Raw genomic sequence first — 27,260 nt, forward strand, 5'->3', positions numbered from 1 at the left:
AAGGGCGGGGGCCAGGGGGTTAAGAGACTCCTCCATGCCTCTTCCCCCCAGCCTCAAATCATAGAGAATGAATCTCCAGGAAGCCCAGCGGGTGGCCGGGTCCCAGCGCTGATTGCAGGAGATGGCAGGAGGGCCCGGCGGTTGCCATGGCGACTTCCTGAATCACAGCGCCTGTTCCCGCTAAGGCTTTAGGAAGTCAGACATACCTGGGCAGCCCCTGCCCCTGACAGGGCCTCTCCAAGGAGGAGGAGCACGCAAGGGAATGTGGCGTGCCTGCTCACAGAGAATCTGCACATGCATGTGAGAGCTATGGCAGTGGCAGGTGTGTAGCTGCAGCATGCACACAGGCCTAGAACATGGAGAGACTCACATGTGTGGGCGCAAACCTGCCCACACATGTGGGTCTCCATGTGACAGTAAGAGGAGCCTTTAGTGTGACACATGTGGCAGTGAGAGGAGCCTTTAAGGGTGAGCACAAGCCTACTGACATAGGAATGTGAGAAGGGCATTCTCGGCAGAGGGAAAGGCAGGGTGGTGCTGGAGAGCATGCCGTGGAGCTGCTGGCAGGAAGATGAGATTGGCAGGGCCAGATCATGGGGACGCTCTGCATACTGGGCTAAGGAGCTTGGACCTTCACCGGGAGGCACTGGGGAGCCAGTGAGGGCTTCGAAGCAGGGAAGTAGCATGGCTGGAGCTGAGATCCCTCCAGCAGCCCATGGAGGATGGGTCAGAGGTCAGCCTGGAGGCAGGGAGGTCAGTGTGGTGCCAATCTTCCTTACCCAGCTCTATTCTTTTTCCTCATTAGCATTTACACCTTCTAACATGTACCATGTACTTGTCTTCAGTTTCTTGTTTATTCTCTGTTTTCCTCACTGGGATGCCAGCTCATGAGAGCTGAGGGGTTTGTCTGCCTCGTTCACTGAAGTATATTAAGGACCAACAAGAGTGCCTGGTACACCGGGGCTCAGTAGATACTTGCTGAGTGAATGGATGAGGCCTGGACTAGAGGAGTGGCCTAAGGGAAGGAGAAAAGTGCAAGGGGAGAGTGAGGTGTGGAAGGCGAGTTGACTGGCCGGGTTAAAGTGGAGGTGTTGGACACACGGCTGAGCCCCCCAGGGACTTCTGAGTTGGTGGCTGTGGCCCTATTCAGGTGCCTTTCTGGTTCAGGAATGAGACCATGGGGTGATTCCAGGATCCAAGAGATAAGCATAAAGGATGGCCTGGTCAGGTCTCAGGAGGTGGGGAGGAATGGGGCAGGACCAGGCCAGATGCAGAAGTGGGGGGAGGATAGGGGAAACTGAGGCAGATGCCCCATCCTGTGCCCTAGGTCTGAGTGCACTGGGAGGGACTGGAACTCAGTCCCTGCTTCCAGTCCAGGGGGCCCCTCTCCCAAACACCACACTGGCAGCCCTGTCATCTGGATGGGAAGTGAGAGGACCAGGGTAGGAAAGGCGGGGGATGGGGGACTGGGATCTGTAGTGTCTTCCAGACCTCTGGTGTCTAATAGAAATGTAGCATAGGCCACAGAGACATGCCACATGTCATCTTACATTTTCTAGTAACACATTAAAAAAGTAGACAGAGGTGGGTGAAGTGAGTTTTAATTACATATTTTACTGAACCCCGTATGTCCACAATATTATTTCAACCCGTTACCAATATAAAAATTAAATGAGATATTTTACATTCCTTTTTTAGAGGGTACGATGTCTTCAAAAACTGTTGTGTATCCTACACTTACAGCAAACCTGAGTTTGGACTTGCCACGTATCACGTGCTCAGTAGCCACATGTGACAGTGGCTGCTGCATTGGACGAGGCAGCCCTAGGACCTGGAACCCACCCACCAGGAATGAGGCACTGGGAGGGGCTGAGTCTGCAGAGGGGCCTCCAGGGCACCAGCTGATTGAGGCTGGGGTTGGGGAGAAGGCAACCACATGGGGTATGGAAAGCCTTTTTCCTCTACTTTTTTTTTTGTCAGTTCACTCGCTCACTCACTCAACAGACTTTTATTGAACACTTACTATGTGTCGGGCGCTATGCTAGGTGCTAGGTCTGGCAAAGTGCATTAGTGTGGAGTAGTAATTCTTATTAGGATACTATTCCTTTCTCATAGATGAGAAAGCTTAGGTTCAGAGAAATTCTGACTTTCTGGAGGTCATGTTGCTGGTAACCCTCTGAGCTCTTTCTCCTGCTCCATGTTGCATAGATAACTGAGATGTAAGTAAAGCCCCCAGGAGGGAGGAGGTTGAGGATGAGGTAAGATCTACAGAGCAACATCCCCAAGGAAACTCATGCCTCTAGGTCTCTACACCTCCTTAGAGACCTGGTTCCTGCCCCTCCCACTCAGTTTTCTCTCCCGCAACTGCTTGAGCTTTGATGCTCCACAGGGGTCTCAGAACCAAGATGTCCTAAAGAACTTGAATTTAGACCATCTTCTTCCTAGATGACAGTCCAGCAACCCTGCAGGGGGTTACACTACTGACCTGGCAGCTCTGGAGGCTGGACTGGGAGCAGCCCAGGTGTCCCCAGCTGAAAGGCCCATCCCTACCAAGGCAGCAGAAGAATGGGAGCAGAAACAGGAGTACTTGAAAGAGTGGATTCAAGCCCTGACTCCTTTTCTTCCCAGTTGAGGAAGAACCTTGGGGAAGAGGCTTTGACCCTCTGGGGTCAGTTCTGCCCCTGTTACATGGACAGAGTAACCTACCTTCCAGGATGAGGGCCCTGAAAGCAAGTGGTCCATTAAGGAAGGGTCACACGGGGCTTGGAAAGGGACTGTTTTTCAAGAATGACAAACTCGTGTGAGTTTTGCTTTGAAACCCTGACGCGGCTGACTCCAGCAGGTGGGGGCCTGACAAGGGTTCCTCATGCGTGAAAGCTCTGGAACAGGTATCTGGGGTCTAGGTTCTGGGTTTAAGTCTGTCCTGCAGGTGAGAGGGTCTCTGTGCCTTCCTTTCCTTCATCCTATTGTTTACTAAGCACCAAGTACCGACTGGGTGCCCAGTGAGTTAAATAGCTCTTCTTTCCAGATGAGGAAACTGAGGCACAGAGAAGTCTGGTGACTTGCCTGAGGCCAACCAGCCAGAAAGTGGCAGAGCTGGGTTTTAAACCTGGGTCTCCTCGTCCAAAGCCATTGCCTCTGGCCTCTGCCCAGCACTTGGAGATGCCAATGGGCTGTTCACCAGGAGTCACTCATGGCAACTGCCTCACAGACGGCCTGGGTCCCTTGCAGGCAGGGGTCAGCTGTGCATCATGCATCGGGACACGCAGAAGCACGGAGGCTGCTGGGCCTGGGAGGCTGCAGGGCCAGGCGCGGCCGGATTCACAGGTTGAAGACTGTTCCTCTGGGCTTCCGGACTCCGTGCCTTCCCCCACAGCCCCTTCCCGGGCCACCTCCCTTCCTGGCCCGGTGCTGGGGGTGACTAGCGGGTGGGGTGGCATCCGGGCGGGGGCTAGAGCTGTGAAGAGGGTGTCTGGGCAAAGACTGATGGCCTGTCAGTTGGCTGCCAGCACATCCTCAAATTCTTTGTCTCTGTGTGGAGTGGGGACTGTGGAGGGGGCAGGGGTTGGGCACAGCAGAGGAGGAGGATGCAGGGGTGGGGGGGGAGAGGGGTGTGGCAGGTTGGGGGAGGCCTCTGTGGCCTGCTGGTGCTTACACTTGTCAGGGGTGTGTGTCTTGGGAAGTCAGGTCCTTGCCCCCTGCTTTGGGGCTAGAGACAGGGGTTCAGATCCTAGCTCTGCTCCCCACTTGCTGGGGGGTCCCAGGCCTGTATCGTTCCTGTTTCCAATCCTTTTTTTTTTTTTTTTTTTTTTTGAGACGGAGTCTTGCTCTGTCACCCAGGCTGGAGTGCAGTGGCCGGATCTCAGCTCACTGCAAGCTCCGCCTCCCGGGTTTACGCCATTCTCCTGCCTCAGCCTCCCGAGTAGCTGGGACTACAGGCGCCCGCCACCTCGCCCGGCTAGTTTTTTTGTATTTTTTAGTAGAGACGGGGTTTCACCGTGTTAGCCGGGATGGTCTCTCGATCTCCTGACCTCATGATCCGCCCGTCTCGGCCTCCCAAAGTGCTGGGATTACAGGCTTGAGCCACCGCGCCCGGCCCCTGTTTCCAATCCTAAGCCTCTGTTTTTCCATCCATGTAGTGGGTCTATCCAGCTCTGACCTGCTGTGATCTCTGTAAAGCTGAGCTGATTAGAACATTTGGCCCTGAAATTCCTGAGGCCTTAGGACTCCCCTGATGGAGGGAGCATGGAACTGAGTCTCAGTGCTGTCAGAGGCACTGAGGGGGCTGGGGGTGGGGTCAGAGGGGTGGGGAAGGTGAATCTTCCCCACCGCAAGTCCTGGCAGTAGGGCAAAACCAGGCTGCTTATCTCCCCAGCCTGGGCACCCTGGATGACTGTGCTGGGTACACGGGGCTGAGGGAGGGGTCGCCAGGGAGGAGGCAGGGAGGACAGAGCTGTCATCTGTCCTGAAAGGTACAGCCCTTCAGTGCTTCCTGCCCTCTCTGCAGTTCCTGCCAGGTCACCTGGACCCCAAAGACCCCACAGCTCTGTTCACCAGCCCCCTTCAGTCCTTGTCACCTGGCTACTGCTAGGTAGTCACACTCAGCTCCATGATCCCACCAGGAGCCAAGTAGCTGCATACACAATCACAGCGCCCCCCCTACCCCAGACAAAACCACACACAGGCACAAAGTCTGTGGCACAGTCACACATGGGCTTGTAGAGTTATAGATGCCCCTGGGCGCACAGCCCTCCTGTGAGCCAGAACGGGAGCTCATGCATGCATGCCCACCCCAGCGTGTGGGTGAACCAAGGGCTGTACCCAGCCCAGCTTTAGAGAACCACTCTGAGGCCTCACTAGACAATGTCACAGGAGCCGTCCTAGAGGGGTGGGGGTGGTGATGGGTTGAGAAGCTCTCTGTGGGCCTCTGATCCCCTCCTTTAATAAAAGGAGCTAGAAGGCCCCCTCCTCAGCACCCCACCCCCCAGCCTCAGCACCCAAGCCATCCATTATTCCACCCGATGCCCCTTCTAGTTCTGCGGGGTGAGTGCGCTGAGCACATCTTACAGAGGGCAAACTGAGGCTGAGGAGGAGGAGGGGGGTTGCCCAACGGCAGAACTGGTGAGGTCAGAAGCAGAATTGCAAGCCGGGGCGGTGGGCCCCCAAATCCGTGTTCTCCCAGGCCGCCCACCCTCATCTGCCGGTCTGGGGTGTGGACCCCGAAGCGTGCCCCGGGCCCCCTCCACCCCAGCACCCAAGGGCCTCCCGGACACAAAGCCACCTGGCGGCGCTCGAGGGGGCGCGCGTGGGAGCGCGCACGGCGGCCCGCGCCTCCGGCCAAGATGTTCCCTTTCCGCGTGATTGACAGGCTCGAGTGCAGAGAAACAAAATTGTTTATGCGCTAATGAATAAGGCCCTGATTGCAAGATCCTGTTTGGAAAATTATAGTGCGGCGGCGGCGGCGGCGGCCGCGGCGGCCCAATTACAGCCCGCGCTGCATATTCATTTCGTCTCTCCTTTGCATCGAGATGAACGGGCGCCCCGCGCCCTGCAAAGGCAACGCCAAATTTAGTCCCAGGTTCCGCACTCCTCCGCGCCATTGTCTGTCCCGGACCACCTGCCTCCTGCCGGCCTGATTGCCCGGGAGGGCGCGAGCAGGGAGGCCAAGAAAGTTCTCCCTACCCCTCCTCCTGGCACCCCCTTCCCTCGGTTCTCTTCGCTCCCTCCTCCGACTCCCCGTCTCTGTCTGCCTTCCCCTCCCGGTGTCTCTTTCTCCCTCTGTTCTCTCTCTCCTTATTCTGTGCCTGACACTTCCTCTCCTCACTCTAGGCCTCTAACTGGGTGCATCACTAGTCTAGAATGTCAGTCGCTGTCCCTCCGCCTCCAGCTGCACATTCCCTGCGTTCCTGGGTCCTGGGAACAGCAGGGGCAGTAACGGGGACTGTCTGCTCCGTGGAGGTCACAGAGGTATGAGGCGGGTCCCAAGACCCCTGCCTTGGCTGTGAGCATGGGGTGGCTTGGCTCGTCCTGGCAACCAAGCTGCTGGGGAGGGAGGCCGCTCCCTGCCCGCTGCCTCTGCCACCCACGCATGCCACCAGACCCACTCATCCTGCGGCGCAGGCCCCCTGGCTGCCCAGCCTGCGCTCTCACACCTCCCTGCCCTGCACATGCTGTTCTTTTGCTGGCACGCCCTTCCTGTTTTCCCAGATGCATCCCAAGTACAGCTCAGAGCAGCCTTCCCCTATCCCCACCACCGCAGGCAACAGGACAGCTCTGTCTCCTAGCACGCTGGTGTCCACGCATGTCCTGCAGTTACGGCAGCAGGCAGGGTACACTGGCATCCTGGCATCACTGACCGACCGGCCTGGGGGCTGCCGGCGAGTCACCAGGAAGCCCTGGTGTCTAGCTCAAGGCTGATCAAACGGACACCTCCACTGTGATATGGGTGTGTAGTCTCCCTGTCCTTGCTGTATGGTGATGGTGGGCAGGAGGGGAGAGGAAGCTGGGAGGAAGAGACTGGGGGTTTGCAGCACCTGGACCCCACAGGCCAGGACTGGCCCTGGGTTCCAGACAGTGACAAGGACAACTAACTGGTCCTTGTCATTGGGTCATTGACTTAACTGATGGGTACCTGAGGCCCGGTGTGACTGGAGGCTTGTGGTGCGGGTGATGGTGGTGAGGGCTTTTCAGAGGATGGCCGTGCTACTCCGCATCCGGCCTGGGACCCCACCGAGTAACCAGGCATCTGCACTCCTTCCTGGGATGGAAATTGGGGGATTAGACGTGAGCAAAAAGGGACAACCGCATATACCAACTGGCCTAGACAACCCCCCACCCTGCCGCCAGAGACACACAAAGTAATAGACTCCCACAGTCACATACACACAAACACAGACACGCAGCCTCTCCTTGAAAGACCCACGCAGCCTGAGACACAAAGGCAGGCTGGCCCCTGGGCGTGTGTGGGGCAGCACTGCCCTCTGGCGGCTCTCCTGGTAATCTCTCTGTCAGGCCCTCGCTAGCTTCCTAGAACCACAGCTGAGCCACGATGCGGGTGCCTAGGCCCAGACCCAGAGAACTGGGACTCCCAAGGATGAGGTTTCAGGGAGGAAAATGAATTTGTGTCCCTAGGGTGGAGGGTCTTTTGAGTTCCAGTTCCCTACCCCAATCTGCATGTACTACAGAACATGTGAGCAGAACTTGCTCACAGAAGGACCAGTCCAGGGATGGTGAGGGGGCGGAGCTCCTTATCATGGGAGGAGTAGGAGTTGGGCTGGGACCACTTGGAGATTGGTGATCTTTAGTGGCAGAGTGGACAACTTCATAGGTCATCGCCAGCTTGAAGAGCCCCGGGAGGTATGTCTAGCCTTCTCCTACTTCACCCCAGCCTGGCCACTCTCCTGTTTGGTTTGTTTGTCAGTCATTAAACTCTGAGAGCATCTCAGCACCTGGAACAGCAGGGTGAGATCCTGCGTGGCAGGAGATGAGGCTGCAGAGGGTGGCTAGGCCACCCCTTGGAGGTCTTCAAGGCCAGTATTAGGTGTGTGGGCTTTATTCTGGGGGACAGGGATCTGGAGACAGGCCTAGACAGGGAAGCGACTTGGTCAGATGGGCATGTGAGCACCAGCGAAGGAGAAGAGACTGAGGCAGGAGGGCCAGACAGGAGGGATGCGGTGGCCTGGACCAGGATAGGGGCAGGAGTGAGGTGGCAAGAACGATGCAGATCCCAGAGCTATTAAGGAAATGGACTCGCTGGGCTTTGGTGAGGAAGTGGCCATGGTGGGCCTCAGGGCATATCAGCGCTGACGAAAGGGCCTGGGGGAGAGATGATGAGTCTGATGTGGCTCTGTAGAGCCTGAGAGCCAAGGGGATGTCTGGAGAGGTATCAAGGAGGCAGTTGAAATCAGGCCTGGAGTTGAAATCACTTGGGAGTTGGAAGGTTACTGACAGGTGGTTGAAGGCAGTGCACAGCTGAGGCCACCCAAGAAGGGCCCTTGGAAACCCTAAGCACTGAAGAGATCATGGTGTTCACCTCACCCCCATGAGTCAAAAAGAAGGAGTCTAAATTAAATTATAAAATGTAACATATGTATTACAAAACTTTTGGGCTGGCCCGGTGGCTCATCCCTGTAATCCCAGCATTTGGAGAGGCCAAGATGAGCAGATTACTTGAGGTCAGGAGATCGAGACCAGCCTGACCAACATGGCGAAACCCCATCTCTACTAAAAATACAAAAAGTTAGCTGGGTATAGTGGCGGGTGCCTTTAATCCCAGCTACTCGGGAGGCTGAGGCAGGTGAATTGCTTGAACCCGGGAGGCAGACGTTGCAGTGAGCCAAGATCGCGCCACTGCACTCCAGCCTGGGTGACAGAGCGAGACTCCATCTCAAAAAACAACAAACAAACAACAACAACAAAAAAAAACTTTTGCAATCATCACATCCATGGGTTCACAGAAACACATTTTCCTCCTCGTCTTCCTTGTTTGATGCTCCTGGTCTGATGATGCCCTGAGGTGTTTACCTACTTGCCGGCCAGGTGGCCCAGCTCCAAATCCAGGCAAAAACAAGAGGCTCGGGGGCACCAACAGGCTGGGACCAAGGGGAACCAGATGCCCACAAAACAGCCAGGGAGGCTGGAGGAAACCCAGCAGAGTGTGGCATCACTGGGGCCAAGGAAGGAGGGGGTTCCAAGAAAGAGGACATGATTAGTCATGTAGAAAACAAGAGGAGGCACAGAGATGAGGACTGAAGAGGGAGCCCAGATGTGGCTGTGGGGCTGCCAGGCAGGCTCAGCAGAGCAAAGCTGGCCACCTCTCCACATATCCCTGCTCAAGGGGGCCAGCCTTGGGTGGGGACACTTGGGTGCTCTTTGCCCTTGAGGATCCTCGGGACCTACAAACAAGGAGGGAATAGGATCCTGGGGTAGGGATGAGGCAAGATGACCTCAGAAGGAGAAAAGGAGACCAAATATTTCAGTGGACCCAAGGCAGGGGGTGCCTCTGGGTGGCAGTCCCTCCTATGACCACAAGGGGGCAGCATAAAAACAGGTCCTGCGTGGACTTGGGCTTCTGTAAGGAGTCGGCTTCCACATGCTGTTTTCATCTGTGATGCGTCCTTGGGCTCTCTGGGCCTCAGTTTCTTTCTCCTCAAAATGGGGCAGTTGGACATCATATTCTCTTGGACACTGTTGGGATCCCCTTCATTTTGCATCGCCTTACCGCCCACATTCCCAGCCCAATGTGACAGCCCCCATCTGACCACAATAAATGTGTAAAGTGAATAAGGTCAATGGCACAGGTATAGCATGTGAGCGAGAACACATAATGCTAGCCCGAGGAGGCCTACAGGCGTGTGCAAGGTTAGCTGAGTGAGGACAGACCATCCCATGAGCTTGGGATGCCTGCAGCGACCGTCTGTGAAGGTGGCCTCTGCTTCCTCTTACAGGGAGTACTGGGGTGGAGGTGGGGCTGCCTCTGCCCCTTCTGTCTGCCCCCAGGGCAGAGCTCTGGCTCTTCCTTGTCCTGCCACTGCTTGCCATCTCTGGAACATGTCGGCACCTGTGTCCTCTCTGGTCCTCAGGGCTTATCAGGACAACGAGGGAAAGAGCATGAGAGTCTCCTCAGCACTGCTGACCCTCAGGTCTGAGGCAGCCCCACCCTATCCTGGGACACCTCCAGGTGCTGCCCTGTGGGTCTGCAGTCCTTTGGTACTAGCTGCGGGGAGAGGCAATGTGAGGGTCAGGACAGTTGGTTCCTCGCTCTGGGCTGCCATCAGACCTTCAGAGGGGCTGGTGTGCTGGTGGCTGCCAGTGACCTCAGCTAGGGACAAGGAGTCAGGGTTGGAGCCTCATTCCATGTCTGACAAAGTGTGGCTTTAGTTGGTCACTGCCGGTGGGTGGCAGGGAAGCTGAAGCCAGAGCAAGAGCAAGGGTGGCCTGGACAGACAGTGCCTCCCTGGAGGGCCCCTTCCCCTCAGAAGCTAGGCCAGCCCAGGGCAGCCGAGGACAGTGACACAGGAGAGCACCCATGGGCCAGTTGTCCTGTGCCAACTCTCCAGCTGTGTGACCTTGGGCAAGTGGGCAACCCTCTCTGAGCTATGGTAGGGAGACCTATCCAGAATTCAGGAAAGCATCTTATAGGCCCAGGGCAGCCCTGGTATTGGGGCAAAGAAGGACAGGCAACCCTGGGCCACCAACTTGTCCTAGGGGTCCAGTCCCCGGGGTTTGGCCTCTTGGAGCCCCCTGGGTGTCTAGGAGGAACTGAAGATAGATCTGACTCAGCTGGGGTCCTGGTACCAGCATTTTGGCTTGGGAGTGGGAAAGTCTAATAAAGGACTCTACGGTCACAAGGGCTTGGTCGCTACCTGGACAGGCAGCCTGTGTGAGTCCCCTCCCATCTCTGAGCTGCCATTTCTTTATCTTTCCAAGTTCCACCTGGGGCAGGACCTTCAGCTTTCCAAGTCCCACCAGACCATTGCCTCCTGGGTGCCAGGCTGAGTTGGCTCTCAGGCCCTCTCTTTCCCAGAAGGGCCTTGGGTGATGCCAGGTGCTGCAGAAGCTTTTGGTTGGTGCAGGGGACTGGTGGGCATGGGCTTTCTGAGGGCAACTGTCTCGGTGCTTAACTGGGGCCTCATGGAGTGGCACCTGCAGCCTGGGCCAGCTGGGATGGGAAGGGGCGGTCTGGCCTCCACCTGCTCAGCTCACCTGCCCACTAGTTGCTCTCACTTGAGCCTCAGCCTCCTGCATCTGCTGCTGTTGCTGGAGCCTGAGGGGCTGGGGCCATGGCTGGGTGCCCCAAAGACAGGAGAGAAGGAGGCGCTGGGGGCTACGCCCTGGAGGGGACAGCTAGAGACTCATCAGGCAGGAAGTATCTCCTCTTCCTGATTCTGATCCTTCACCCATCTGTGTCAGCCTCACACCTGTACCTGTGCACCTGTGGGGCAGCCATCCCCACCTGTGGCTCTCCCCACTCCTGGAGCCCTAGGAGACTATGTAGAGCAGGCTTGGGGTGGGGTCCCATGGAGCATCCCCAAACTGCTCCTGGTCCCCAGGCTCCGGCTTGTGCTGTCCCTTCCTGCTTTCTGGATTTTGGCCTGTCCATGGGACCTGGAGGAGCCTGGAGCCTGGAGCTGCCAGCTTGTCTGGGCCCTCCAGGCTCCAGAATCTCTGGAGTCCATGGGTGGGGCTGATGCTGGCCTTGTTGGTGTTGCTCCTGCCGGAGTCGTGGTGCCCTCTGGCATCAGTGCCTTCCTTGGCATGTCACGGGCGCCATTTGCCACGTGCAGTGGGGGCTGGAGTCTAAGCTCATAGAAAACTTCAAGGCCTGGGCTACGGTCCTCACAGCTATGCGGCCTGCCTTGATACACACAGAAGGGACACATGCACTAGTGTGCATTCAGGGGACACGTGAACACACCCCTCATATTCAGACATGTGTAAACAGCGCTGCCACACAAGTGCAGACACAAGCTCCCGTGGACTCACGCACACAGCCACACATAGAGACAATGTACAGGTATAGCCAGTGTGTGAACATGGGTACATCTGTCAAGGCAGATATGTGCACAGTCCAGAACACAAGACAGGTAGAAAGGCAGACCTACACATGTACACAGATGCCTGTCAACAAACATGCATGTTCACATATGCACACATGCATACACAAGCTGTCATGGGCACACTTACAGGGGATCATGCCTTACTCAGAGCACAGAGCACTTCTCCAGGCCTCCCTGCCTCCAGAGCAGATGGGGACACATGTCCTACCCCTCAGCAGGCAGGGAAGGGCTGGGGGAGGGAACTTCACCTTTCCTTAGACCCATGGCAATGGAAAGTGGGCAGCATCTTGGGTGATGTAGCCAAAAGTCTCCTGTTCTGGGAGTCTCGGCACACATAGAAGATTCTGGAGAGGAGGGGGAGGTGCAAGGCATGATCCACTTCAAGCAGCCACCAAGCCGCGTGGGAGCTGGGTCGCTGGGCTTAGCAAGACAAGTGCCCAGGGGCTGAGGCTGAGCTGAGGAGCCACCAAACCTGTAGCCAGGGTCATGCAGTACTAGGGGCTGAGCCTCATCCCCTGCAGCCCTGGTCTCTGCAGAGACAAGGGAGAGGAGAGGAGGGGTACGTCTGCGGGAGGGATTGTGGATTCAGCCTCCCATGCAGGATATGAACCGACTCAGACTGGGAGCAGTCAGAGATCCCTGGGTTTGTCATGGCACCGGGGTCTCCTTAGGACATCACAGCCAGCTGTTACCTGCAGGGAAACCATCCAGATATATTTAGATGCACACATACTTAGCATTGCATTACAATTGCCGACAGTATACAGCGCAGTACCATGTTGTACGGGTTTATAGCGTAGGAGCAATAGGCTATGTCATGTGGCCTAGGTGTGCGGCAGGCTACACCATCTAGGTTTGTGTAAGTGCACTCTATGAAGTTTGCACACCCAAATTGCCCGGTGACACATTTCTCAGAATGTGTTCCCATCTTTTTTCTTTTTTTTCTTTTCTTTTTTTTTTTTTTTTGAGACGGAGTCTCGCTCTGTCGTCCAGGCTGGAGTGTGGTGGCACGAACTCGGCTCACTGCAAGCTCCGCCTCCTGGGTTCAAACAATTCTTCTGCCTCAGCTTCCTGAGCAGCTGGGATTACAATCACGTGCCACCACACCCAGCTAATTTTTGTATTTTTAGTAGAGACGGGGTTTCGCCATGTGGGCCAGGCTTGTCTGGAACTACTGACCTCAGGTGATCTGCCCACCTCGGCCTCCCAAAGTGCTGGGGTTACAGGCATGAGCCACTCTGCCCGGTCGTATCCCCATCATTAAGCAACGCATGACTGTGTTCATAAGGTTGTGCACCCTTATGTGTGACTGAGGAGTCACACATCCTCAGTGTAAGTCCTCACTCACATGCATCGCTTCTGCACGCAGGCGCTTCAGTGAGGCAGAAGGTGGGGATTTAGGGTTGATGTTAACCAGAGGGCAGACTGTGGGGAGTCCGGGTCTCACAGCCCAGTATGTCAGAGCTGCAAGCATCAGAGAGACCATCTGGTTCTCATGGGACAATGGAGAAACAGAGCTCCAAAAGAAGGTCACACAGCCCAACGTCAGGAACTCAGCCAAGATTGAACCCCAACTTTGGAACCCTGCCCCAGATCTTCCTCTAATCCCCTTCCCTTTCTGCAGTGACCAGCAGGTACCATGAAGCAGAGATTCATGGAATGCATGGGGTACCCTACCCCATTGTTGGCAAACGCCCCCCACCACCATGTATCTCAAACCCAGTCATGTGGAGAGAGCTTTGCACAACAAGAGTGGTGCTTTTCCCGCAGGCCCATTGACTCAGGGCCTCTGTGGGGGGTGTGAGTGGCTCTGAAGGGGCTGCTGGCTAAATGGTAGCCCTGGAGTTGGACAGCTGGCAGGGAGAAGATGGCTTCCTCCCTTAAGCAGCCCGGGCCACAAGCCCTGGAGAGCTGGCAGAGGAAAATTGGCCTGGCGTGGTGCTTCTGTCCTGGGCTGGCTGGTGGGAGGACTGAAGAGAGACCCCACAGGGTCCAGTGGGCTCATCTGCCCAGGCGCTGAGTGCCTCCTCTGTGCAGCCCCAGGAACAGGGAGCTCACAGTCTGATGGAGACAGACCGGCAAGCAAGCCTGAGGGATTGGGGTTATGCAAGGGGACAGCCAGGGCTCGGGGAGCACAGAGCCGAGAATAACCCACGTTTTCCTGAGGAGAGGCCACTGGAGCTGGCTTGAGGGGCAAGAAGTGGCAGTGGAGCAGAAATACCAACTGGAAGTAACAGCAAATGCTGAGACAAGAGCCAGGAGAGGGCAAAGCGTGTTTGGGGCAGTGAAAGTCTATTATGGCTGCGCAGAAGGTGGGAAGCAGGGGAGGCAGGTGCTGCAGAAGGCGCCAGTGAGCAAGTGTGGGCTTATTTTAAAGGAGGTGGGAGCCACAGGAGGTTCTTGAGCAGGAATAAGCATGTCAGAAGCTTATCCTGTGGTGGAGCAGGCTAGGATGGGTGGGAGGCACCAGCCCCGGGCCAGCAGGGCAGTGAGGAGGCTGGCACTGCACATCGGGCTGAGAGGATGAACCCTGACCCAGGGCAAGGGCAGGAAGAGGGGAGCTGAGTTCATAGGATGTATGACTCAAGGCCACAGCAGGGGAGGATAGGATCCTAGGGTGCTTCTCTATCAGGCACATGGTGGCTGTGCAGGAAATGGTCATATCCAGCATGGAGTGCTCCCTGTTCTCACTGAGACCTGGCCTCTGCAGCAGAGGGGGGCGAGGGGTCCATCCTCCCCCAAACTTCAGAGGCCAGGAACCACGACCAGGACTGGGGTAGGGGTTTGGAACATTTTGGAGATAATGGTGGTTTTCCAAGCACTAGACTCAGGCAGTCTCTGCTTTTTTTGGCTGAACAGAAGGTGATAAAAATGAGAAGAGAAAGAATAAGAGAGAAACAGAGAATCTGAGGCAGAAACAAAGACAGAGGCAGACACAGACACAGTGGGCAACACAGTGAGAAACACAAGTTGCTAAAAACATTGCAGAGCACATGGAGACAGAAACACACACACAAAGACAGAGAGAGATGTAGAGAGGGGGAGAGGCACACAGACAGAGGCACATAGACAGGGATGCAGACAAGGATGGAGATGGAGACTCTGCTGAGGGATGCAGAGACTTGGCTGCTGTTTGGCCACTCCTCCAGCCGAGGACGCTAACTCTGCAGGGGCCTCTGCATCGGAGTATGTTGGTGGGTGGTGACAGGGGCTGCTGTCTCCTCTCTGTGTTGTGCTGAGCTAGTCCCTGCCTCCTTAGGTACCTCTTCCCTGTCAGGGCCCTCTCTGCCCAGGACGGCCCCACTGAGATTTGAAAATGGAGATCTCCATTGAGTGCCCTGTCTTTTCAATTGCAAATTTATTGAGCACCTACTGTTTGTTAACCTCTATGCCAGCTTTGCCTCCTTAAGCCTTCTGAATAACCTTGGTCAGGAACTTGAGAATCAGATAGGCTGCTCACCTGAGGCCACACAGCAAGTTCGTCCTGAGATAAAACTCAGACTCACGTCTGTCTGATGATGAAAGGTTGTTTTTTTTTTCTTTTGAGACAAGGTCTTGCTCTGTCGCCCAGGCTGGAGTGCAATGGCGCAATCTTGGCTAACTGCAGCCTCGACCTCCCAGGCTCATGCGATCCTCCCATCTCAGCCTCCTAAGTAGCTGGGACTACGGGCATACATCACCATGCCCGGCTAATTTTGTTTATTTTTTGTAGAGAAGGGGTTTCACCATATTGCCCAGGTTGGTCTCGAACTCCTGGGCTTAAACGATCCACCCGCCTCGGCCTCCCAAAGTGCTGGGATGAACCACCATGCCAGGTGTGATCCAAGGACTTTTTTTTTTTTCCATTGCTCCATTGCTCCATGGATTTAAATGCCTCTGCCTCAGAATGCTTTGGTTTGTTTCAGTATTTTTAGGTGTTTTTCTCCTCTCCCATTTCCCAGGTTTGGTTGGAAAGGGGGGGAATATGGAGGGATTAGGAGTAGTTGTCTGAGGTTAAGGGGCCTCCTGTGCCTTCCAAATTGTGCCTGGATCCTTCCACAGAAGGCTGGCAGCTTCTCCAGGCGCCCCCTCCCTCCCTGCAATCCCCTGGCCTCTTAAGAAGCTGGAGGAACAATTGCTAATCAGCTTCCGAGAGAGACAGGAATGAGTGGAGGAGCCAACAACGCGCCTCAATTACTGGCAGCTGGTCCCCTCCCCGTGCTGCAGAGCCTGGCTCCCAGCTCTCCTTCTCAATTCCAGTTCTTCCTTCCTCTGCCTGATTCCTTCACATCCTGATGGAGCCACAGGGGTTGAGAGCTGACTTCTTAGGCCTCCTTCCTTCACTCATCTCCCCATAGTGAGGTCCCCAAAATGCAAATCACATTCTCATCTCTGAGCATTTGCACACCCTACTCCTTCAGCACGGACAGCCCTCCTCTATCTGGCAAACTCCTACCCATCTTGCAAGACCGTCTTCCATGTCACCTCCTCTGTGAAGCCCTCCTGTCAGAGGTGTTTGAACCAGAGCAACTCCATCTTGAGTAGGGGCTAGGTGAAATGAGGCTGAGACCTATTGGACTGTATTCCCAGACGATTAAGGCATTCTAAGTTATAGGATGAGATACGAGGTCGGCACGAGATACAGGTCATAAAGACCTTGCTGATAAATGAGCTTGCAGTAAAGAAGCCAGCTGAAACCCACCAAAACCAAGATGGCAATAAGATTGACCTCTGGTTGTCCTCACTGCTACACTCCCATCAGCGCCATGACAGTTTACAAATGCCATGGCAATGGCAGGAAGTTACCTAATATGGCCTAAAAAGGGGAGGTATGAATAATCCACCCCTTGTTTAGCATATCATCAAGAAATAATCATAAAAACAGGCAACCAGCAGCCCTCGGGGCTGCTCTATCTCTGGAGTTGCCATTCTTTATCCCTTTACTTTCCTAATAAACTTGCTTTCACTTTAAAAACTCTCCCTGAATTCTTTCTTGTGTGAGATCCAAGAACCCTCTCTTGGGGCCTGGATTGGGGCCCCTTTCCTGTAACTCTCCTAGACTTTTCTCACTCTTCCCAGGTAAACTTCCTTCCCTGGGCTCTCATAGCCATGTCCACGCTGTAACAGTCATGGTGTGTTGTGCGCAGGACAGGGCATGGCCATGCAGGCAGTCAGCATGGCAGCATGACATTATGGGAATAGCACTGGGCCTGGAGCCTAGTGAGTTCTAGCTGTGGCTCTCACTTGGAGTCGGGCAAATTGCTAACTTGTGCTGCTTCTCCATCCTGACCCATCTCTACCTGGTTGCCATCCCCTTTTCCTCCAGGTCTGCAACCCTCCCCAAAGTCCACCTTCCCAGGGTTCCCTTTCCTCTCGTCTTCTCATTAGGAATGACTCACTCGGGGTCCCTGGGCTCCCTCTGGGCAGCAGTCCTGAGTGCATGGTCACTGCTGCATCTCCAGCACATGGGGAGAGACGAATGAATGAATGGAACCTTGAACATCTCATCTGTTAACTGGGGGTAGTAGTAATTCCGCCCTCCCAGGGCAGCTGTGGGTACAATCAAAGTTTGCTTTTTGCTGACTCTCAGTACACGCACTCTAACTATGCCTGTAAATGTTTATTGAGGGGAACTGAATTCCCCCAAGGCTGTTCTAATGGGATTCCCTCAGGCAGAACACCTGGAGAGTTCTGCAAAGGAGCAGCCTGCATGCTAGGATGGGAGGAGGGGAAGGATGGGGAGGTGATGAAGCCAGCAGCCACAGGCCCCAAGATCCAGAGCGAGCAGGCTGGGACAACTCAGAACTCCAGACTGAGCCCCGAATTAAAGCTGCTGCGGATGATCAGAACAGGGGAGACAGAGGGCCCTGGTAAGTGGCAGCTCCCACCCACACCAGGCCAGGAGAGAGGCTGGACTGGGGCCTCTGTGCTGTTCGGGCACCCAGTGCCTCCCCCAGCATGTCCCTGGCTCTTCTACTGGTGTCCTCTGTCTTTCCCAGTAATTCCCCAAGCGCAGGACCTGGTATTCTGGCTCCTCCAGCAGAAAACCCTGAACCAGCCAGCAAAGGTTCCTGAGTTGAGTGGGTGGAGGAATGGCCAAGAAGGATGGAGACCCCGAATCCTGGGCAAGGGGAGGGGCCAGTCGGCTAGGACATAAAGGACAGGGTAGGGATGATGGAGTCTGTCTCAGGGTAGCCCCTGGCCTAGGTCTGCTGCCACCAAGAGGGGTCTCCCCCACAATCTGAAATGCCTCTGACAATCAAAGCACAATGTGAAGTGGGAATCAGAAACCAACAGTATTCCTAACAGTCATTATAATAACAATGTGTGTGTCAGCAATTGACATTTGCAGGACACTTTGTGTTTTATTTCCATTTCCTCACTTGATAAAAACTACTCAAGGTAGGCAAGGTTGGTCCTATTTAACAGGTGAAGGAACTGAGGATGGGGGAGGGCAGGGAAGGGTTGTGATGGGGAAGCACAGAGGAGACCCTCACCCAGGGGCCCCAATCCCTTTGCCAGGCCTGGGCTACAGCCCACTGGCCAGAACTTCCTTTCTCCCTGAATTCTGTTTGGCTTCCTTGGCAGCTGTGGTCTGAGGCTCAGCCTGGAATATTGCTTTTTTTTTTTTTTTTTTCATGGGGGCTCAGGCACTTTCTCCGGAGTCATTCTATGGACTGCAGCTGGAGGGTGGTGCAGGTGGTGGGCCAGGGTGCCAGATGGGCCAGGGTGGGAGACGTAGCCAGTGGAATCTGACTGAATTTGAACTCAGGCCCTGCTGCTAACTGGGCCAGCTTGGGCAGGTGGTGGAACCCAGCCAAGGCTCAGGTCTCTCATCTGTCTGCTGGGGACCATAATGGGGCCCCCTCGACCGCTTGCCCAGGCTGCTCCCTTCCTCAAGAATGCCCTTCCTGCCTTGCCCACCTGGGTATGAGCTCAGGTGCCAGTCCTGTGGGCTGCTTTTTCCAACCTTCACTTAAAAATGTTTTCTCCCTCCCTCCCAGGTGTCCCAGGAGCCTGCGCGTCCTGTCCTCAGCATGGTTACTGTGTGCCAGGAACTGTGCTGGGCTCGGAGGAGGAACCAGTGCCCTGTTTCATGGAGCTCACTCACACCAATGGGGGAGGCTGTTCAAATGTCACGTCAAGTGTGATGAGGACAGCAAGAAGGCCCAGGGCGCTGGGAGATCTACTCCGGGGTTCAGGGTCGGCCTCCCTGAGGAGGGGACTTTGGAGCAGAGACCTGGAGGGTGAGGGAGTTGGCCAGGAAGAGGAAGCTTTGGGTGTCATGACCCTGAGGAGAGAAGCCAACATGTGGGAGGAACTGGTGCTTGGAGCAATGGCTGGGAAATGGAATGTGAGGATGGGGGTTGAAGGGGGTGGGGGAACAGATCATCCAGGGCCCATGGGCCACCTTAAGGTATTTCTGGGAGCCAGAGTCGTGACCAACAGAACCTGGGTCCCCAAAGCACAAGCCATTTGGTGCCTGAAAGCAGGTGGCAGCTCCAAGGCTGGGCAGCAGGGCATAGATGTGGGCTGGGGGGACACAGCCTGGCCAGCCACCATGGCTGCCACGGGCCAGGTGGGGTGATCCTGAAATTCCCAGATCCAGCTGTCCCCAGCTGAGAGGAATTCCAGGTTACACCATGCCCTGGGAGGGAGGCTCCCAGCTGGCCAGGGGCCCTTCAGATAATAGAGGCTGAAGCTTGGAAGAGCAGGTGGAGCAGAGCTGGTTGGCAGCAGAGTGGGGTCCGGGCAGATGGCACTGGGCAGAGCTGCAGAACAGCTGACCGGGCCCCCACCAATTCTTATTTTCTCTGGGTGAGGCAGATAAGGTCCCTGCTCCCATAACTGGCTTGTCAAGCAGGGGCCTAGTTTCTCTACGGTAGAATGGAGATGGTCTCAGCGCCCACCTCACAGCACTGAGTGAAGGGTCAATGTCAGTGAGGTGGAGCACGTCACACAAACATAGCACCCAGTGCCCAGGAGGTGCTGAAAAAGCATCCCCTGTTGCTACAACTGAGACCGGGTCTGCTCTCAGCGCTCATGGCCTCTTGGGGGAGCCTGCCCTGCCAAGAATAAACTTGAGACCAGGGTCAGAGAAAGGGATGCAGGAGCTCAAAGGAGGGAGCATCATTCTGGCTCAGGCAGACATAGGGAGAGAAAAGGAGGTGTAGTCAGGGTAGGCTTCCTGGAGGTGGTGGCCTTGAAGCCCATCCTTGCAGGATGGATAGGACTCCCACAGGCAGACACTGGTGGAGAGGCAGCCCAGGAGAATGGAAGTGTGATGCTTGGGGGCCAGTGTGGGCAGGAGGATTTGTCTGTGTCCACGTGCCTGGCTCAAGTGTGTGCTTGCTGAATGCAACAGAGGCCTGGGGTGCTGGGAGGAACCTGAAAGGTCTCTCCTGCTGCCTCACCTTGACCTCCAAATAGATTTGACCCTCATGTTAGAACCAGGAATGGGAAGAGGTCAGGGGAGTGGAGAAAGTGAGCGGTATTAGCAGACACAGGGCCTGTATGTCACTGGCATCCCCCATGCAGGGGGCTCCTCTTCAAGCCCCGCCCACACTCCATAACAGGTGGCCAATAACATGGGGCTGGTTAGAAACCCCAGTCCTCAAGCACCCTTTCCCTGGGGACCAGGCCAAAGCTGGGCCCAGGAAGCCAGTGGCCAGGTATCTCTATCCACCTGTTAGGGACATGCCCTGAACTGGTTTGGGTGGTTTTCTTGGAAAGGCTGTATTTTGAGATGGTGGTGGCGGGTTGTTGCCGAACCTGGCCTATCTTTTTGGGACTCTGGGACTGGGTATCCCTGAAGGTGGTGGTGCTAGGGGATTAGTCACTTCCCCCTATCTGAGGGCAGCCTGCCTAAGGCAGGGCCAGGTGGGACAGGCCTTGGCCGCTATGCAGTTCCTCACTGGACCTCTTCCTCCTGGTGCAAAGACGGGGCCTTCACCCCTAGGGTGCCCAAGCTGTCCCCGCACCAGGCTTCCTCTCTGCATGCCAGTGCCCTCCAGCTGCGTTCCTCTTGCCGGCCTCTGTTGCCTCCTGGCTCTCCCAGTATACCCTACCACCTCCCTGCCTCACTCTGCACAGGCTCCTGGCTCCAAGGTTAGGGGGAAGAGAGGATCAGTGGTAGCATGCAGATTCAGGCCCTCACCAGGAGTGGGGGCTGGTGATGGGGGCACCCAGCTGATCTGCTCTGGCCTCCCTGACTCCTCTGCCTTTCTCCTTGCTCCCTCCCGGGACACCTGGCTTTTTAAGATTCTTCCTGGCCTGGGGCTGAATGTGCATCCCCAAACCTCTGGGCTTGGGCCTTAGCTGCCTCCGGGCCCAACAAGCTAATAAAAACATCAGTCACTTAGAGATCGGAGGTTATGGACCTGGTCTCTTGCCAGCAATTTTACCTGAACTGTCTGGTGTAATTCTCAACAATATTATCAATCCTTTTTACAGACAGAAAATTGAGGCTGGAAGGTCAGTCGGTCCTCTTGCCCCATGTCTTCCTCTGGAGGCTTACAGACTGTCGAAGATCTCTCCTCCCCCAGATTCCTCAGCCCCACCCGGCTTCCTCTCTCTCCCATCCTGTCTCCTCTGAACAAGCAAATTCCCACAGATTTCTCCCACTCTGCCTGGGCACATCCCTGGAGCTTCTCTGGTTCCAGAAATATAGACCAGGGAAAGTTGAAGACAGGGACAATATCTGACAACCCCAGCATCCAGGCTATTGTCCCACAGCATTGACGGAAATATAGGCTGGGAGAGGTCTCCCCTGCTCCGCAGACATCTCAAATGCAACACTCCAAGACTGAGCTCACCGTTGTCGCCCAAACCTGCATCTCCTTCTGGTTCCATTTTAGCCAATAACACCTCCATCCATCCCTCAGTTGGGCAAGCCACAGCCAGGGAGTCCCCTGGACTTCTACCCCTTCCTCACTTCCCACTTTACCTCCCAGACATCTCTAGGTCTGTGCCCTTCTCTTGTTCCCCACGGTCCAAACTGCCCCACACCGGAACTGTGCCTGGCATGCAGTGGGTGTTCCATGAACATGTGTTGAATGAGTGAATGCCTAGTTCAGGCTCTGGCCAGCTGCCTCCAGACTCCTTCCCTCCAAGTCTTTCTCTACTCAGTAGCCAGAAACACATGGAAAAGCTCGATCTAGTCCTGTCCTGCTCTGGCTCCAAACCCTCAATATCCCACGGCTGAGCTCAGGCTTTTGCTCACACTCACTCCTTAGGCTTGCAAGACCCTGTGTCACTCACTGGCCCTGCCTGCCTCCGCAGCCTCCCCCATCCACTGCTTTATATGGATGTCCCACATAACACTATTCTTGTTAGCCACCTGCACCAGGCTGATTCACACTTCTGTCTTTGCACGAGCCAGCCCCCCCCCCGCCCGCCTAGAAAGCCTCCCTGCCCCTCCCCATCTGCCTGGTGAGCTCTCCCTGCTGCGGGAGCCCATTCAAAGGTCACCTCACCCTGGCTAAGAGGCCCAACTTGACCGCCCTGTTTGTCTATTATATCACTTCAAGCTCTGCTGTTATTTATGGATGCACCTGGCCTCATGGTGGACAGAGAGCATTACCAGGCCCCAGAGGCCTTATCTTACTCATCCCTATGTGGAGCTCCCAGCACAGGCCTTGGCACAGAAGGCTGGAGTGAAGGAAGCATCTGTTGAGCCTGAGGCGCCCGGAAGGCCATGCACAGGTGCAGGAGCATGCATTATTACCTTTATCTTGTACATCCAGTTCACCTCTTAAACCAACGAAGAAAAGGATTTCTTCTCAAATTGGCCCACTTGGGAAGACTTGGGATTGATTTTCCTTTGTTTATTTTTATTTTTACTTTTAACTTCTTTCCAAAGTTAGGTTAGAATTGAGCTATCAGTGGTGGGTTTTTCGTAGCACAAATCCACTGACACATTTCAACAGCCCCTGCTTCTTGACCTGAGTGAGGCATCTCTCTTGATTGCATGCAGATGATTACTTTGTAAAATATTTTTAAACCCTGACAGCTCTCCAGAGAAGGCTGTTGTTAGGAGAGTGCGGTTTCTTTCAATTTCTCTTGACCTTTTAGGAAAAGTTGTTTGAAATTCAATGTTTATTCTCTGCCTTCCTTCACAGAGTGCTTGGAGAATCCAAGACTGTATCATGTTATCAGTTATTTTCTTTCCAGCTTACTGCTGCACAAGCCTGGCCTTTATTCTGTTACCTGTAGGTAGAGTATGGTGCATCTCCTCTTCTTCTGATGGCTGGTGTGACAGTCCAGTGAGGGAGACGGGAAATCATCCCCTAGGCTTAGTGGTGATGGCACAGGAATGCCTGGTGCATGGAGCCTGGCCAAAGACATGGCATTTCCATATCATCTTCTTTACCAATTTGTAAAATGTCATACATAACAGAGCTCTTAAGGGGTGATACGGTTTGGCTGTATTCCCACCAAAAATCTCATCTTGAATTGTAATCCCCGTAATCCCCACATGTCAAGGGAGAGATCAGGTGGAGATAATTGAATCATGGGAGTGGTTCCCCCGTGCTGTTCTCATGAGAGTGAGTTCTCACGAGATCTGATGGTTTTATAAGTATTTGGTAGTTCCTCCCACGTTCATTCTCCTTCCTGCCACCTTGTGAAGAAGGTGCTTGCTTTCCCTCTGCCTTCCGCCGTGATTGTAAGTTTCCTGAGACCTCCTCAGCCATGCTGAACTGTGAGTCAATTAAACCTCTTTCCTTTATAAATTACTCAGTCTTAGGCAGTTCTTTCTAGCAGTCTGAAAACAGACTAATACAAGGGACATCTGTGCCAAACTCTTCATTTGGCATGGAGGAAATGAAAGGCCAGAGGATGCAGGGCCATGCCAGAGTCTCTCAGTGAGTTAGGACATGGCCAGGAGGTGACAGTATAATAGAATGGTGGAATGGAAAAAACACAGACTTAGCACTGGACAGACTGAGGCTTGAACTTCAAATCTGTCACTTACTCACTGTGTGGCTGAATAAAAGCCTTCCTTTGTCTCAGCCTCAGTTTCCTCAGTTCTAAAATGGAAACCATAGTAATCACCAGCATTTGTAGAGCATTTTTGTGCAGGCTCCATGCATATTTCAACTCACTTACTTTGCACAACATAATTCTGAGATATTATTGTTATCACTCCAATTTTAATTTTCATTAACAACATTTTTAAAAGACGAGGCCTCCTTATGTTGCCCAGGCTGGTCTTGAACCCCGGGCTCAAGTGAATCTCCCACCTTGGCCTCCCAAAGTGCTGGGATTACAGGTGTGAGCCACCACACACCTGGCCCCACTCCACTTTTTAGATGAGGAAAGCAGGGGACAGAGAAGTTATACAACTTGCCCAGGGTTGTAAAGAAGAGCATAGATTCCAACCCAGGCAGTCTGACTACTCCACATTGGGGGTCAGCAAACTTTGGTGGGTGGATCAAATGTGCCCCAGTGCCTGATCTTTTTCCAAAAGCATTATTGAGATATAATTCACATACTATACAATTCATGTCTTTAAATGTACAATTCAGTGGTTTTTAGTATATTCAAGACTGTGTATCCACCACCATGATCTATTTTCATTATCCTGAAAAGGAAACCCTATACCTCTTTTTTTTTTTTTTTTGAAATAGAGTCTCGCTCTGTCACCCAGGCTGGAGTGCAGTGGCGCGATCTCGGCTCACTGCAACCTCTGCCTCCCAGGTTCACCCCATTCTCCTGCCTCAGCCTCCCCAGTAGCTGGGACTGCAGGTGCCCACTGCCACGCCTGGCTAATTTTTTGTATTTTTTTTTTTAGTAGAGAATGAGTTTCACCATGTTGGCCAGAATGGTCTTGATCTACTGACTTCGTGATCTGCCCACGGCCTCCCAAAATGCTCAGATTACAGGTGTGAGCCACCGCGCCTGGCCAACCCTGTACCTCTTAACCATCTCTCCGTTTTCCCCATGTCCCCCATCCCTAGAAAACCACTAATCTACTTTCTCTGTGTAGATTTGTCAATTCTGGACATTTTATATGAATGGAATCATACAATGTGTGGTCTTATGTGTCTGACGTCCTTTCATTTAGCATAATGTTTTCAAGGTTCATGTATCAGCACTTTATTCCTTTTTAAAAACAATTTCCATGTTTGCTATAAATCTTACTTTCTGAATCCCAAGTCTTCCTCTTTCTCATTTTACTCCCTCATTTTGGGGGAGCACATTCTCAGTTGTTCCTCAAAAGTGTACTTTGAGTATAAATTTTTGAGGCCTAGAATGTCTGAAAATATTATTCTACTTTCATACTTGATAGTTTGGTTGGGTATAGAATTCTCCATCGCTTGACTTATAATTTTGAAGGCACTGTTCTACTATCTTCTAGATTCTGTGTTGTGGAGAAATCTCATGTCATTCTGTTTCCCATTCCTTGTGTTTTCACTGTCCCTCCTACTTTCTTTCTCTGGATATATTTAGGATTTTATCTTTCTCAGTGTACCAAAATTTAACATGATGTGGCTTGGCATGCACCTATTCTATTTTCTGGGCTGGATACACAACGGGCTTGTTCAATTTGGAAATTAGTATCATTATATACTGATAAATTTCTTACATTATCTATTATTTCATTCCTTTTTATTTTTATTTTTTTGAGACAGAGTCTCACTGTCTTGTCCGAGCTGGAGTGCAGTGGTACTATCTCGGTTCACTGCAACCTCTGACCCCTGGATTCAAGTGATTCTCCTGCCTCACCTTCTGGAGTAGCTGGGACTATAGGTGCACACCACCATGCCCAGCTAATTTTTGTATTTTCGGTAGAGATGGGGTTTCGCCATGTTGGCCAGGCTGGTCTGGAACTCCTGACCTCAGGTGATCCACCTGCCTCGGCCTCCCAAAGTGCTGGGATTAAAGACGTGAGCCACTGCACCTGGCCTACTTCATTCCTTCTTATTGCTAAATAATATGTAATTGAATGGCTGTAACACATTTTATTTATCCATTTATCACTTGATGACATTTGGATTGTTTCCACTTCTGGGCTATTATACATAGTGCTGCTATGCATATCTATGTACATGTTTTTGTGTGGACACACGTTTTCACTTTCCTTGGATTCTCATTCCACCTGGGAGTGGAGTCACTGGGTCATATAGTAACTCTATGTTTAACCATTTGAGGCACTGCCAGACTGTTAACAAAGCACCATTTTGCATTTCCACCAGCAGTATGAGAGCTGCAATTTCTCTCCAACCTCACACTTACTGTCTTTTTGATTCTAACTATCCTAGTAGATGGGAAGCAGTATCTCACTGTGGTTTTGATTTGCATTTCCTTGATGGTGAATGATATTGAGGATCTTTCCTGCTTATTTATTTATTTTGAGATGGTTTTGCTCTTGTTGCCCAGGCTACAGTGCAATGGCACGATCTTGGCTCACTGCAATCTCCGCCTCCCGAGTTCAAGTGATTCTCTTGCCTCAGCCTCCCAAGTAGCTGGGATTACAGGCATGAGCCACCACACCCAGCTAATTTTGTACTTTTAGTAGAGACAGGGCTTCTTGATGTTGGTCAGGCTGGTCTCAAACTCCTGACCTCAGATGATCCTCCCACCTTGGCCTCCCAAAGTGCTGGGATTACATGCCTGAGCCACTGCACCAAGCTTCGTGCTTGTTTTTGTAAATAAAGTTTGGAACACAGCCATGCTAGCTCATTTATTTACATGGTGTCTGTAGCTGGTTTCTCACGATAATGGCAGACTTCGGTGGTTGTGACAGAACCTACAAAGCCTAAGATATTTATTATATGGTCCTTACAGAAAAAGTTTGCTGATTCCTTCTCTACACTATGGAGGCTTATAATCTTGCAGTGAAGGTTTGTTTATATCAAGTTCCCAATATACTGGAAGTGTTAAGCAAATGTAAGTTTCTTCCTTCCCTCCATCTTTCCCTCCTGCCACTCCTCTCTCTCTTCCTTTCTTTCCTAGGGTTCTTTCTCAGAGCAGACAAAATTAGGCCTCCAACTGCAGCTCTAATTTCTCCCTAAAGCTATTTTCACTTCCCTCTGGCTTGCCCCTCAGGTATGTCTGTCCGCCAGGTGCCAGGTGTGGCTGCCCAAAGGTACCTCTGTCTTTTATCAGCCTTCTCCAGGAGGCTTCCCAGGGCAAGGGCTCCACGTGAGGTGTTGCTAGTCTGGAGGTCTTCTAGTGGCCATTCTTCCCCCCAAGACAAGGGGGTGCCAGCCTCGAGGCTGATGGCAGCTTCAAGCTAATCTCCCAGGGAGAGGGATGCCCTGGAGGAAGAGGCCCAGGGGGAAGGAAGCTGGGATCACCCCCACTCACCCTCATGATGATAACTAGAGGGGGGCAGGCTCCCCAGTGCTTCCAGAGACCCTTTCCTGAAGTCGAGGAGCCCCAGGGCAGAGACCAGGACTGTGGGACCCCAGACTTACTGCCCTCTCCCAAGCGTCTTCCTTGGCAAAGTGAAAGCATTGAAAGGATGAGTCTTTTGGGGACAATGAGGAGGGAAGAGGAGGAAACTGGGAGTCTCTGAAATTAGGTTGGTGAGAGGGGAGCCCTGGCCAAGTTCCTGGTGCCTGAGGAAAGGGCAATGCTGATGTGCCTGAGCAGCAGGAAGGACCCCAGTTCCCTCCCATCGTGGTCCCCTTCCCACAGCCCCCACCCACCACCCCTGGGCTGCTTAACTGCAGTAGACTCCTCACTGGTCTCCTCACCCTGATCCTGCCCCTGAGC

General features: G+C 53.6%; 1 protein-coding gene and 1 long non-coding RNA gene across 2 annotated transcripts in view; one reads left to right on the top strand and one right to left on the bottom strand.

The window, feature by feature from the left end:
- Positions 1-27,260, bottom strand: part of MORN5 (MORN repeat containing 5) — a 187,889-nt gene that overhangs the window by 68,450 nt on the left and 92,179 nt on the right. The gene's annotated exons all lie outside the window — the stretch shown is intronic.
- On the top strand, positions 5,384-20,902 carry LOC144335140 (uncharacterized). Its single transcript, XR_013405603.1, has 3 exons — positions 5,384-5,578; positions 5,830-5,967; positions 18,542-20,902. It is a non-coding gene; the product is annotated as an uncharacterized LOC144335140 (long non-coding RNA).

Source organism: Macaca mulatta, chromosome 15 (assembly GCF_049350105.2).
Source record: "Macaca mulatta isolate MMU2019108-1 chromosome 15, T2T-MMU8v2.0, whole genome shotgun sequence".
Lineage (NCBI taxonomy): Eukaryota > Metazoa > Chordata > Mammalia > Primates > Cercopithecidae > Macaca > Macaca mulatta.